The sequence below is a fragment of the Ambystoma mexicanum genome, chromosome 4q (genome assembly GCF_040938575.1).
Source record: "Ambystoma mexicanum isolate Mex_15411 chromosome 4q, UKY_AmexF1_1, whole genome shotgun sequence".
In the NCBI taxonomy this organism is placed as follows: domain Eukaryota; kingdom Metazoa; phylum Chordata; class Amphibia; order Caudata; family Ambystomatidae; genus Ambystoma; species Ambystoma mexicanum.
This window is the reverse complement of record NC_090928.1, coordinates 467756938-467769599: the sequence shown is the minus strand read 5'-3', so window position 1 is coordinate 467769599 and position 12662 is coordinate 467756938.

The window sequence follows — 12662 nt, the reverse complement described above, 5'->3', positions numbered from 1 at the left end:
ATGCTTTTCCCTATTATACCATGTGTATAAGTGGGAGGAAGTATTGCCTTTCTGGGTAATAGATTGACCCAGTTCATATGTAAAAATCAATGTCATCCAACTTGTGTTTACTCTTTCTAAATCCTCTTTACAAGGAGTAATCATTTTAACTCCATAGTGATTATCAGATCTATGTGATTACTGGACCCAGTTTATTGCGATGGCCAAAAATGCTGACCTTTATTTCCAACCCCCTTTTCACAGCATATATATGCGGGGGGAGACCCCCACAACTCTCATAGTTTCCCCCATCCTTAATTATTTACTCTACCCCATCCACACATATATATGCTGAGAAATGGTGGTAAAAAAAGAAACGTCTGCATGTTCAGCTGGTGCATTAAACTCGGCGCAGCAACTGTATGATCCTGTGGTTATCTATACTTATGGAAAGAATACCATCTTCAACATTTGTTGCCGAAAACCTCTGAAAATTAAGGCCACCTTACCAATATTACTTGCAGCTTATCAGTAATGTCACCTGTCATCATATCTCCTGGTGTATTATAAACATTCATTAACATAATATTAGATAACTTCTTATTAATTGAGATGGATACAATAACAATCTGTATATTTGAGTGAATAAAACCACCATCATATTGAACCCTACAATTATCAGTTTACTGTCCTGGTGGCAGATACATCTTTAAATATAAGTCACTAGCAGAAGAACCTGTTCTCCAAACTGGTTCTGTGGACAGACATGATAACACTGATCCTGTAGGTCATGGTGCGGATTTGCTTATCACTTGATGTGCTTTGCACCCTGAATTAAACTGCACTGAGAAAGGGAGCGTGTGGCTGGCTGACATACCCCAGAGCAGATGTTGGTGGGATGTGAGAGTTGGTGTGCTGCTGCATACTTGAACCTTCTGTGCTCTACCCCACCTGATACCTCACCTTAGCGTGGTGCAGTTTCTTATGGTGCATTGCAGTGCAACTATCTTGGAATCCATGCATCCTAGGGCCTGGACCTTGAGTTTTGCTCCTTGTGTCGAACTGGTCCTTCTACGAACACATTGATGTTTAAGACAACCGTCTCATGTGTGAAGGTGCTGAAATTCGTGGAAACGGGTGGGGTTTCCAAATGTCATGTAGCTTGTAATATCCGGATGGAGCTAACATGTAATTATGCACAATTTGGTGCAGATTGGTGAAACAATGTGGAAATGTATAAGGAACAAAGCGTTGCCACAACTCCCACCACAAACTAACACATTTTCACTTTTATATACATATATAGATAGCTGAGTTATGGTATGGTGGATGGAATTTCTCCTAATTATTACAGCCACAGCAATTTGATATCACACATGTGTCAGCCTTGTTAGCCCACATCAGTTGTGAAAGGATTATGTGTATTTTTCCCAGACAGGCTGGAACTTGCTACTGCTGGCAGCGCTCTAGCCTTGGAGATTACCTGTCTTTGTCCTTTTGTGAGGGCAGGTAACACCCTCCCCAGAGAGATAAACACTCCACAGGAAGTTGTCTGGGGAACATGAATCAAAGGGCACACTCTATCTCAACAAGAGTAGCTTCACACCAGAGTGCTGCATATCTGAAGGCCTTTGATTCTATTGAGAAGGGAATGGGTTGCAATTAGAGTAGGCAGAGTGAGCACTTCACAGATGGAGGAAGGTTCCATCTTTCCATTTGCCTCTGTCTTTCCTTCCTGTCTCTTCCACTTCTTTTGGCACAAAGTACATTGGGTGTGATGTGAAAAGGCAAAGTCCAAGAACAGGGATTGGAAAACTTAATCAGGCTAGCGTTAGTCCAATCACCTGTGGACATGTGCCTTTAAAAGAAGGGGTTGGCTGTTCCTTCTTTGATTCACTGTTGGACAAACACTTAAGAAGGAATTCATTGGGAGAGTTGATATTTCCAAAGTCCTCCATCAGTGAGGTGAAGACTGAGTGTCCAAAGCAGAGTGAAGTTCTGTCTGCAAACCATCCCCAGTGGGAGTGAACTGCTGTTGTGGTGAACTGTTGTTGGGACAATATTTGTCTCTGCCACCTACAATGGCCTAGGACCTCACTGTGATGAAGGACTCCTGCAGTTTTGTTGCAGCCTCTCCTTTGTTGAGAGCCCAAGAAAAAGGGAAAATCTTCTGAACCTTAATCCCTGGATTGGGAATCACAGCATGCTGATGGGCAAGACAGCCAGGACCCATGTTTTCATTGCATCAAACTGGTAAACTGCTTTCAAAGTGTGTTCACTGCATTTCAAATCACAGGACCCTCCGGTGCTGCCTTTGGCACTTGATCAAACTCTTCAAACTAGCATGCTTGCAGCTCAATCAGCTTGATGCCCCATTGTGCCTCAAATAGTCTGTCATCTGCTTAGCTCGAATCAGCTGCTCATCGTCATGCCCCTACTTAAATCGCTGGAGTGCCCACATGCTGACTCAAACCAGCAGTTACACAAACGACTTGACCCGGCTAGACCTTAAACTGCCTCTCTGTCGTACTGTGCACCAAATCATCGGGATCACTGCATTTAACGATCACCAACACTCTCGAATTATGTGAGTGTCACTCACCCTACCCAGTGGTTACAACCCCAACTCGAACCAGAGCGACCCCAAACTGATCCTGGAGAGCTCTCCAACCTGCATCACTTGAACACTGCCTTCAAACTGCTCTTCCCCACCGTATTCACCCAAGCTCGATGCCAGCTCACCACTCGCCTCAACATGACTCTGTATACCTGAATTTGGCTCAAACTGCTCAAAACCTGGCTCATGCTGTCAAACTGCCAAGAACTACAAACATTTACTATCAACTACTAACTGGCCCATATTGATTCAATTCTGAGCCCTAGAGACTGGTTAGATCACTTGTATCTCTTTTACACACAAAAACATATCCCTTTAAATAACATTTTGGCTTTTACTTGCCTTTCGCCACTGATTCATTACCCAGAGTGCTGCATCTTTCTATCTTTGCTGATTCTGTCTACTTCATCAGGGGAGGGTTTTGTGTAGTGGTCTGTATTTAGTTTCTTTTTGTATTTTTATAGTACCTTGATTGGGCATTATTTTATATTTTACTGTTATACCCCTCCACAATTGACCACAATATCCCTGTTGCACTCAATTAGTACTAGCAACACCATTACACCATTAAGTAATTGTATTGTGTTGATAATTGAAATATGAAATTGACTACTGAATAATAACATTGGGGACAATGCAAATATGTTCAAAACAGACTTTAAAAAAAAACATTTTGACAGGAAAAGAGATATTCCCAGATTCATATCCCAGTTCTGCCTCTGGATTAGTTAAATCTTGCTCAATGCCTTGTACCTGGCACTGATCAAGAAGCTGGATCTATTATTTTCCAGGTTAGTTTGATTTCCCTCCCGTGGACCAGTAATCTTTCTGAGTACTTCCATGAAGATGGGATTACCTGGAACTAAACATTGCATTGAATCAACTCCCAGGCGTTTCCAGCCTTCTGGGCTTAAAGAGCCAACATAATTCTGTGCAATCTTATTTGTGGGTGGATATTGAGTGGAAGGAGAGGGCACTTGAGATCTCCCCTCCCTTATTCCTACACTTCCTTGGTAGGCCCAGTCACGGCTGCTTTGGGTCCAGGGCCCCGGCCCCGGGGCACACGTGCAGGAACACCTTCAGGAACCATGAACCCTTTTGTATGGGACTATCTCTGGGTCCTGCGTTATCCTCGTACACATCCTGTTATAGAAAAACCAGGGGTAATTAAGACTCCATTTAGAAAATCACAGACTCCATTTTGCAATAGTAAATGGCTATTAAGGTTTCACTCCAGCCTGCAGCCCTCCCCGTCGAGCACACACAGTAAGCAAGATCCTCCCCCACCTCCTCCCCTCTGCCGTCCACACAACTGCCCAGTTCCCATGAGAAGGCTGGCTGTGAGAACGCAACACAATCCACACTGTATCACTTGTCCCTTCACTGACTCAGATACAACCCAGAGCAAGGGCTATCTGTCTCTGTAAACCTGCGCGCACCCCACAGACCCTGGGCATCAAAACATAATCCCTGTGCACTCTAGGGCAAAATCAACATCTGGAAAACACCCTTAAACCTGTGAGCCTTCTTCTCCCTCAATCAAAGCAAACATGTACAAACCTGATGGTGGAATAAAGAGGCCTATGAGTAAACAATGTAAATGCAATATATATACATGTACGTGTGTAACTGGAAGGTCTTATGATTAGTGTTATGTGAAAGCACAGTGTACATCTACCTATGATTCTGAAATGCTCGTAACAAATAATTGCAACATCACAATGTTTAACTATATATAAATCTGTACCTACTAGCACACGCTACAACATTTTTTGACAAAGTTGAATGTAAATGCACATATAATGTTGCATAGGTATAATGCAGAAGTTTGTCGCTCCTGGCTGGTACCCTCATAGATCCTTAGCCACAACCTGCACGTTTATGAATAAGTGAATCTCAAGTCAAAGAAATGTTTTAACACTTAGTTATTCATTGACAAATTCTCTGTCTCTTTTTTGTAGTAAAAAATGTTTAGTCATATAAAGATAAAAGCATGCTTCGAACCTATGTGACTCAAGTGCAAAACAGCCAGCCACGTGTACAAAGCTGTATGTTAATTGTATTCTGAAAGGCCTTGAGCCATTATATAGTATGTGATCAAACAGCAAAGGGGGTCTCAACTTACCCAGATAATTTTTGGTGTCGACAGAAAGTTAGTGATGTTTGGACAATCAGACACTGAACCCCTACAATGAAGTGCATGGTTATTATGATATATACCTTTTGTAACCCGGTCATCCTAGTCATATATTCTGAAATTCCCCTTGATGAAGCCGAATGGACACCCCGACCATACATTGACCCATTAACCTCCACCCCTTGCCTAGTATATTCCGAATACTTTTGGACAGGGGAGTAATACCTTTAATAGAGGGGAATAATTCATGACCTGCAATAAATAAGCCTGCCTTTGAACCCTGTTTTCACAAGTGTTAAGACACAAGCCTTGTCGCCGGACGAACAGGTCAGAGTTCGGAATGGATGAGAATGTGTGGCCACAAGGGCAAAATGTTGTAAAGATAGGATGTCAAAGAATCAACATGAAATACCAGGCTGATGAGCCCAGCTGAACGTTTGATCCCCAAGCACCACGTCATCTCATCACATTCCTGAGGACCAATCAGCCATTGCCGACCCTATAGCACCTATAGGTGCCTGCTCTTAGTGTCCAGTCCCAATTGATTCTGTGTCCCTTAGGCCTCCCCTCTCTTGGATGACAAAAAATGTATAAAAATGAGTTGTAACATGTTTCCTTCAGAGCGCTCTCAGCGTGAGCAGAGTAGATTCTGTTTGCCCTAATTTAGATAAAGCCTTTAATCACACTCTCACTTGGTCTTGGTCTTATTCCCTCCTGGGATGTACCTTTATTGACTCTGTTGGGTGATTTGCCAGCAGTATTGGGGGGGTCTCTCCCTTTCAATATACCTTCTGATGCCTCAGCCACAGAATTCAGGGATGCACATCTGGGTTCAGGTATTACATCCTTGATACGGGTGAATGAGGTGGATGTGCCACATAGGCTCATTAATGTTACATTCATGTTACTTCCAATTGAGGGGGCATTGTCATTTGACTCCCACGTAACTAATGTCCAAACAGTTGTGCCTCTTTCAACTTTGCAATGGCAATCAAATTCTTCCGGTCACTTCAAGAACCCTCTGAATTCTTCTTCTCAACCAATTTGTTGAAGGCAGAATAGAGTGTAAATACCACATGATTTAGGGTGCGATCAACCATTCCTTGGTGAGAACACTGAATCGCTTTGGACAGGGCATATTAATGTTGGTAGATCTGATCAAGCAACTCAGAACGATCCAGGCAAAACAGGAGTTGCCAGAATTGATGTGCCTGTCTGCAAGCACATAACATCAAAGTGGACAATGAGAGCAATGTCGTAAACTGGTGTCAGAATATCCCAAGGACCTGAGACCGAGTACAAGACCCCCTCTAGTTCTAGAAAGAGGAGATAATTACGTTTTGATGCAGACATTCAATGTGGGGAAGAGCGCAAGCTGTTATTTTCTGGTGGCGGCTTCTGCAATCACCCTATCCCTATTTTAGAGATTCAGATAATCTCCTATTTCAAGTGAGCTAAGATTTGATATGTGCCGGTGTTGGCGCTACATGGTGAAGCATTTTTTCTCTCTCTACCACTTCAAAGAGAAGCCACGCCCCCTTGCCATCAAAACCTGCACACCGGTCCCACAGCAGTGATGCCCGTGGCCGTGAGAAGGGCACGGTGTTGGCGCTGCATGGTGAAGGATATTTTCTCTCTCTACCGCATCACGGAGAAGCCACGCCCCCTTGCCATCAAAACCTGCACACCGGCCCCACAGCAGCGAAGCCTGCAACCGTGAGAGGGTTGTGGTGTTGGCACCACATGGTGTTTGCACCACAAAGGGGGGAGCAAGGAGCTGCTGAGTCTGTGATCGAGCTGGGGCCTAAAGGTCTTACAAGAGGCCAACGAGGAGAGCAGCAGCCGGAACGGGCCGTGCCCACTGACCCATAAAGTAGGATTGCGCTTGAGCCATAACAGGGCTAGAACAATTACTTATTCTTGAACAACTAAGGCCAACTAAAACCGGGAATGCATCACTGGAGGGTCTGACTACTGAACTTTGCCAGACTCAAAAGGTTGACCGACCACTTAGTACATCAGGCAGAGAGCGGGGGGGGGTAGCCAGACCATGGTTGAGCCTCGAGCTGATAGGGCAAGCCTCGCTCCAGGAAAATCTGGAAAAACCTGAAAGAAGTTAATTGGAGATTGCACTGGGCTTGTCCTTTGATCTTGTAATGGTATTTGAATTGTTATTTGATATGCTATTGAATAGCTGTGATTAACGCAATCAACACAATCAATTACAACAGCTTACAGCTAAGTCCCTTGGTGGGCTTTTGCCAATTGAAATAGAGGGGTCAATTTGGCAAACATTCCCCAGATAAGTGGTGGCAAATATGTTCCTTTAAACTCAATGTATCACCACACTGCAAGTTTTTATTAACATCAACATCACAAGTCTATTTAAAAAAAAAAAAAAAAAGGTTTTTTTTCTGCTGGTTAGACATAAATTGTGTATACATTGTGTGATTAGTAAAACAGATCTTGCACAAATTAGTGGAGTGGCACAAAAAGAAGTGAACTCTACGGAAGCTAGATACGCACACCTCCTACAAGTGGAAGGTCATGCTCATAAATCAGTGAGGTTGGCTAAGGTGATTGACCAGAATGGTAGGTTAGCCCTCTATAATTCAATCATCCCCAATCTAGAAACTATTTGAAATCCAGAGACTAATGACCATCCCATATTGAAGGCATTCGAAAGTTTGAAAGAAAACTTGCTCCCCCATATTTCTGAGCCCAAGAGGACCATCAGAAAGAAAACAGTGCATAAAAACGAGTGGTATGATGAGGAGTGCAGTGTCGCAAAAAAAGGTAATCCTGGGATGCATAGACAAAAAGGGGTCAGTAGACAAAAAACAAACTGCTCACAGCATAAAAAGTTAGTAGCTTCTAAAAAAAAATGACTTGTGGAGACATATTTCTGAGGTGTTACAAAATAGAAATAATGTGCTATTGTGGCAGCTTGTAACTGATAAGGACCTGGGAGGCAAGCAGACACTCAATTGCTGTATAGGGCAGAAGAATGGAGGATAGCACAGGGGCAACACGCTGGTTTTGGAAGCAAGACCATGCAGAGCAACAGAGGTTTGAATCCTGGATCCGCGCTTAGAACCCAAACTCAGGTATTAAGCGTGTTAGTAAAAAAACAATTCAATAAATAAATAAAAAATAAATAGAAAGAATGGCAATCCCGTTTTGAGAGCCTATATGGAGGAGTTGTGGGTGATGGCAGAATGCGACATGTTGAGAGATAAGGCAGTGCGTATAACTGTAGAAGATGTAATGCATGCAATCTCTACCCAAAAACAGGGTAAAGCAGGCGACTCAGATCTCATTCCAGATTAATTCAAAGACGAGGTGGACATCTGGGCTCCGGTCCTGTGCAGGGTATTTAATGCAATCATCAGACCAGGAGCAGTCCCAGAATCTTGGCATATGGCCACTATAATTCCCCTGTACAGAAAAGGTGGGAGGGAAAATCCGGCTAACTATCACCTAATATCCCTCTTGGATAGTGCTGGCAAATTGTTTGGGAAGATTATTTTAAAGAAATGACAAGCTTGGGTAGGCAAAAACAAGGCCATTAGTGAATTGCAGGCATGCTTCTGAAAAAATAGAGGAACAATTGAGCATTGTTTTTTTGCTATGTATGCTGATACATGCCGATTCAAAAATACACAGTATTGAAGCCTATGAAACTGTATGCTGTTTTTCTCGATTTGAGGACAGCGTTTGACTCAGTCTCACAGGAAAAGCTCTGGAAATTATTATGTCTCCGTAAAGTCCCAGGTTATTTGATCTGGCTAATTAGCCTTCTGTATTCTGAAAATAAAGCTACAGTGCGGTATGGGCTAGGAGGTGAAATCACTGAGGCCTTTGATGTAACTAAGGGGGTGAGACAGGGTTGCCCCTTGGCGCCCATTTTATTCAACCTGTATCTACAGAAAATAATTGACAATTTGCTAATGGAATGCCAGGACTGCCCAAAAATGGATAACGATAAAAACCCTGCTCTGTTTTATGCCGACGATGCAGTAATACTGGCAACAACCCCTGTATTGTGGGGGAATTGTGGGGGAATAGGGGGAATGGAAACCTGGTAAAACTATCCACCAGTGAGTCCAAAGAAATCCTGAAAAAAGTATCCTACTCCGCAAGAGCACTCCCTCTTCACTGTTATTTTTAGAGTTAGAGGTACCTCCAGAGGCTTCTCTAGCGTCCATTAGCCTTGACATTTTGTGGCTAAGATTGTAGAACCAAGAAGGGCTGGCGAAATATAGAGATGCCCTGAGCCATGTGATGTCAATGGATGGAGAGATATCCTTAGACTGTGTTTGCCATGTAAAAAAGACGCTCCATGAAATAGGAGGAAATCTATGGAAAAACCCCAAAAATCAGCTGCCTGGTATAAGGAAGGAGCAAAGGTTGCGGGTGGCTAAAAAAGCAAGGGACCAGTTGGTGGCTAGTGCGAGGGAGTTCAAATTGGGCCCCGCTTACCTGAAGCTTGTGACCTCAGGCAGGAAACTTTACCAAGGCATTATTCCACCCACATATGAGAGATCTCTCTACATGCAAGTGAGACTGGGGCCCTTCCAGGTGGCAAGCTTCAAGGTCAAGTGGAAAGAGTCGAACTCAGACAAATGTGTGTTGTGTGGAGAGGCAATAGAAACAAGTACGCATTTCATGCTGCTCTGTGTAAAACACGAAATATTTGCAGCAAATGTATTTGAAGCCTGTACAGAGAAAAGCTGGAATGAGAGATACCAGATCAGCAATTATGTTTCTAAGACAGAGCATTTTACCACAGGTAGTTTTTGCAGTCGCTAGATTCACCCATAGATCCTGGATGCTAAAAAAAGAAGCTAACTAACCTGCACTCGTAATGTAAAGGAGGATATAGAAATGTGTCAGAGGCTGCTAGCAGTGCTCTCCTCTATCTAGTGTCCACCAAGGCAGTTTTATGAAAATATGATGAATTTGTATTGACAAGATTGCTAATTTTGCACATTTAAAAGGTAGATTTGGTAACTGTGATGATTGTTACTTAATATGTTTTATTAACTTTTGTGGCTTAATGTGTTCTATGTATTGACTTGAAGATTTGTTTTATGTTGAATAAAAGTGTGTTGACGGACTGACTGTAATAAGGAAATCGTGTCTCCCTGACCATACAACTAGCTTTGGTACCAAATTCCAACATCTGTCATCTCTATGAACGGAGCTGTTCTGTGCATGTGCAAAGAATCTCTTTGACTCAGGGCAATGCTAGTGGGCATGCTTAGTTATATAAAAGAAGAGGGCGAGGCGGAAAGGTACCTCATGAGGAGAAAATAATCAGTAAGAGGCAATGGAGACGGATTTTGTAAAGAAAAGGAGACTGACAAGGGGAAGAAAAGAATTCAAAAGATAAACAAGTGTGTATGAGCAAAAGAAGAGACAAAGCACACAAAAGCAAGGACAGCAAAAAAAGAAAAGCAGGAAGAGGGATAAAATGGGAAAGTAAAAGCGCAGAAAAAGCTGCTGGTCAGAACAATGAGGGGTGAAGAAAAGTAACGTAAAGAGATCAAATGACAAATGCAATGGCAAAACAACTAAACATGTAGGAACGGAGAGACAGAAAACGGGGAGAATGAATAGAAAAACAGAAAACTCCAGAAAAGGTGTTCTGATGTCACATCACCTCTAATAATGCATACATTGTAAACATAGTATACAGCTGGAAAAGCCCACTACCCACAACTGTGCATAAAATGGATCTTGAAATTCACCTGGGAGGTTGGCTACCCTATATAAGGACTGCACCTGCTGCCTCCTGTCTCTATAGCCATACAACTCCTAACACTAATAATGGCCTTATGGGAGTGTGTTCATGTTGCACCAAGCATGCTGCCTGCCTGCCGCTGTTGAGCGTGTCCGTCCACTTACACATAGATTTGGTGTTAGTCAGGGTCGGATTGCCCCCTCTGCCTTTCGGCCCTGGGGAGTCGGGCCGGTTTCTGCTCATGCCTGGGCCGGTTTGGAAGAAAGAAAAAAAATGTTTTCCTCCATTTTACTATACATTTTTTTTTTCAAAAAGCCTTTCATCCTTCTTAGGTCGATAAATGAGTACCAACACAGGTTGGGTGATATTGTATGCACATTTGTTCTATAAAAAAGAGCTTAAGCGTAAGTGCTATACAATAACATATTATCATTTGGCCTTGGACGTCTGCTTTGATTCACAGTAATTTGGTGTACTTAGGCACAATGCTATTTGATGCCACTTCCTGTTCTGTCAAGGGGTGAAAGGTCGTGTTTCATCGCTTCCTGGGATGTCAGTTTGGGGTGGAGAAAAATGACATCACTTCTGGTGATGTCATCAGAGGTCAAGGCTCCTGAGGCGAGGGGTGGGACACTTTTTTTGAGGCGAGGGTGGGACACTTTTTTTGGGTGACCGGGCCTATTTCTTGTCCCAGTCCGACCCTGGTGTTAGTACAAATGTATCTGAAGTTGAAAGAGATATTGTGATTGTAATGAGTTCACAGAGACCTGTAGCTGAGTGGAGTCATGTAGCGAGCCAAGCCCATATAATTGCAGGGGTGAGAATGGAAATCTACAATATGCCAAATCATTGCACACATCGGACACCTACATTTTACTTCTGGAGCCGGGGCAAAGGTGGTACAGCAAATAAGGTGTATGCTATGGAGCTATGAATCCTGATTTCTAACATCAGTTTTTTCAATGTTGCATTTCGCAAATGTAAACCCCGAGTGCCACCCTGTTTCTCAGGTCCCCTTTCTGTCCAGTGGATGAGAGAACTTATACAACTGCTTTACCTTCCGCAGTATTGAGCTGTGCGAAAGTTTCGATTGGTATTCATTGTTTTACATTTGTTTTCTGCGTTTAATGTTCAAGTTATTCCATCAGAAATGCTGTAGATATAATAGTTTTGTGAAGCCCGCAAAACAGTGAACATAAAGACGTACGTTTAGGTGGCAGCAGAAATTGGTAACTGAGAAACAAAGAGTGAAGAATGACAATGCTGTCCATTTAAGACCGTGCCAAAAGTGTGAAAAACATGTCCATTCCAGTGCAAACAGATAATTATAAATTAAAAGCAGAGGTGCAACCAGGAAGGGAAGTGAGAAGGCTGGGGTGTGACTGTGTGTAGCCATCGAGTTGGATTACGTCCGGTTTCAGGGATGTATTTAAGTTTCTAATGGAGGCTGTGGATTTGAGCTAAAGTGGTGGAGGTTGGAGCTTCAGGGGGGATTTGGAAAGGTTTCAGTGATGAGAGGCTTCCGGTAAAGGGAAGAGAGAGGAGAGTGAGACCAGAGTGTGTATCACGCCTGGACTGGAACAGCCACATTCTTAAGAGAGTGCAACAGAAGATGGTTACCAATTGTCTCTAACACTATCGGGTGTTGGGATTATAGCTGGTCCTCCAGGAAAGAGAAGGCTTGTATGTTCCCTCTCCCAAATGAACTTTGGGAACCTCTAGCAGACGCCAAGCTGGGGTGCATTCAGGCCAGCTGGCATGAGTACCAACTGGCTGATTCTTACTATACATTAGTTGGCAAGTGGGGAATGCAGTATTCTGGACATTTCTTGATTGGGAAGTTGCCTCTGGGTGTGTTTTGGAAAGTCAGAGAATGCCCATGTTAGCCATACGCATTCATGTTTCTGTTGGTCTGCATGTGTGCCTGGTTGCTCACGACACACCGGCCTACTTGCCAACATCTTGATGGCAAACTCTCCCTCAGCATATTCTAGCAGTGCATGCAAGCTAGGTGTGTGTCCTTTCCTCAAATAGTATTTATAAATCTACTTGCAAACTGACATATGGCACACATTTTCATATCCCTTTAACTTTTTTTATTTGAGGGGCCAGTTTCAATGTTTCCTTAAAGAGCTCCATGGTGGCCCTGTGGTGTCTCAATTTGCATAGTACGACATATAACT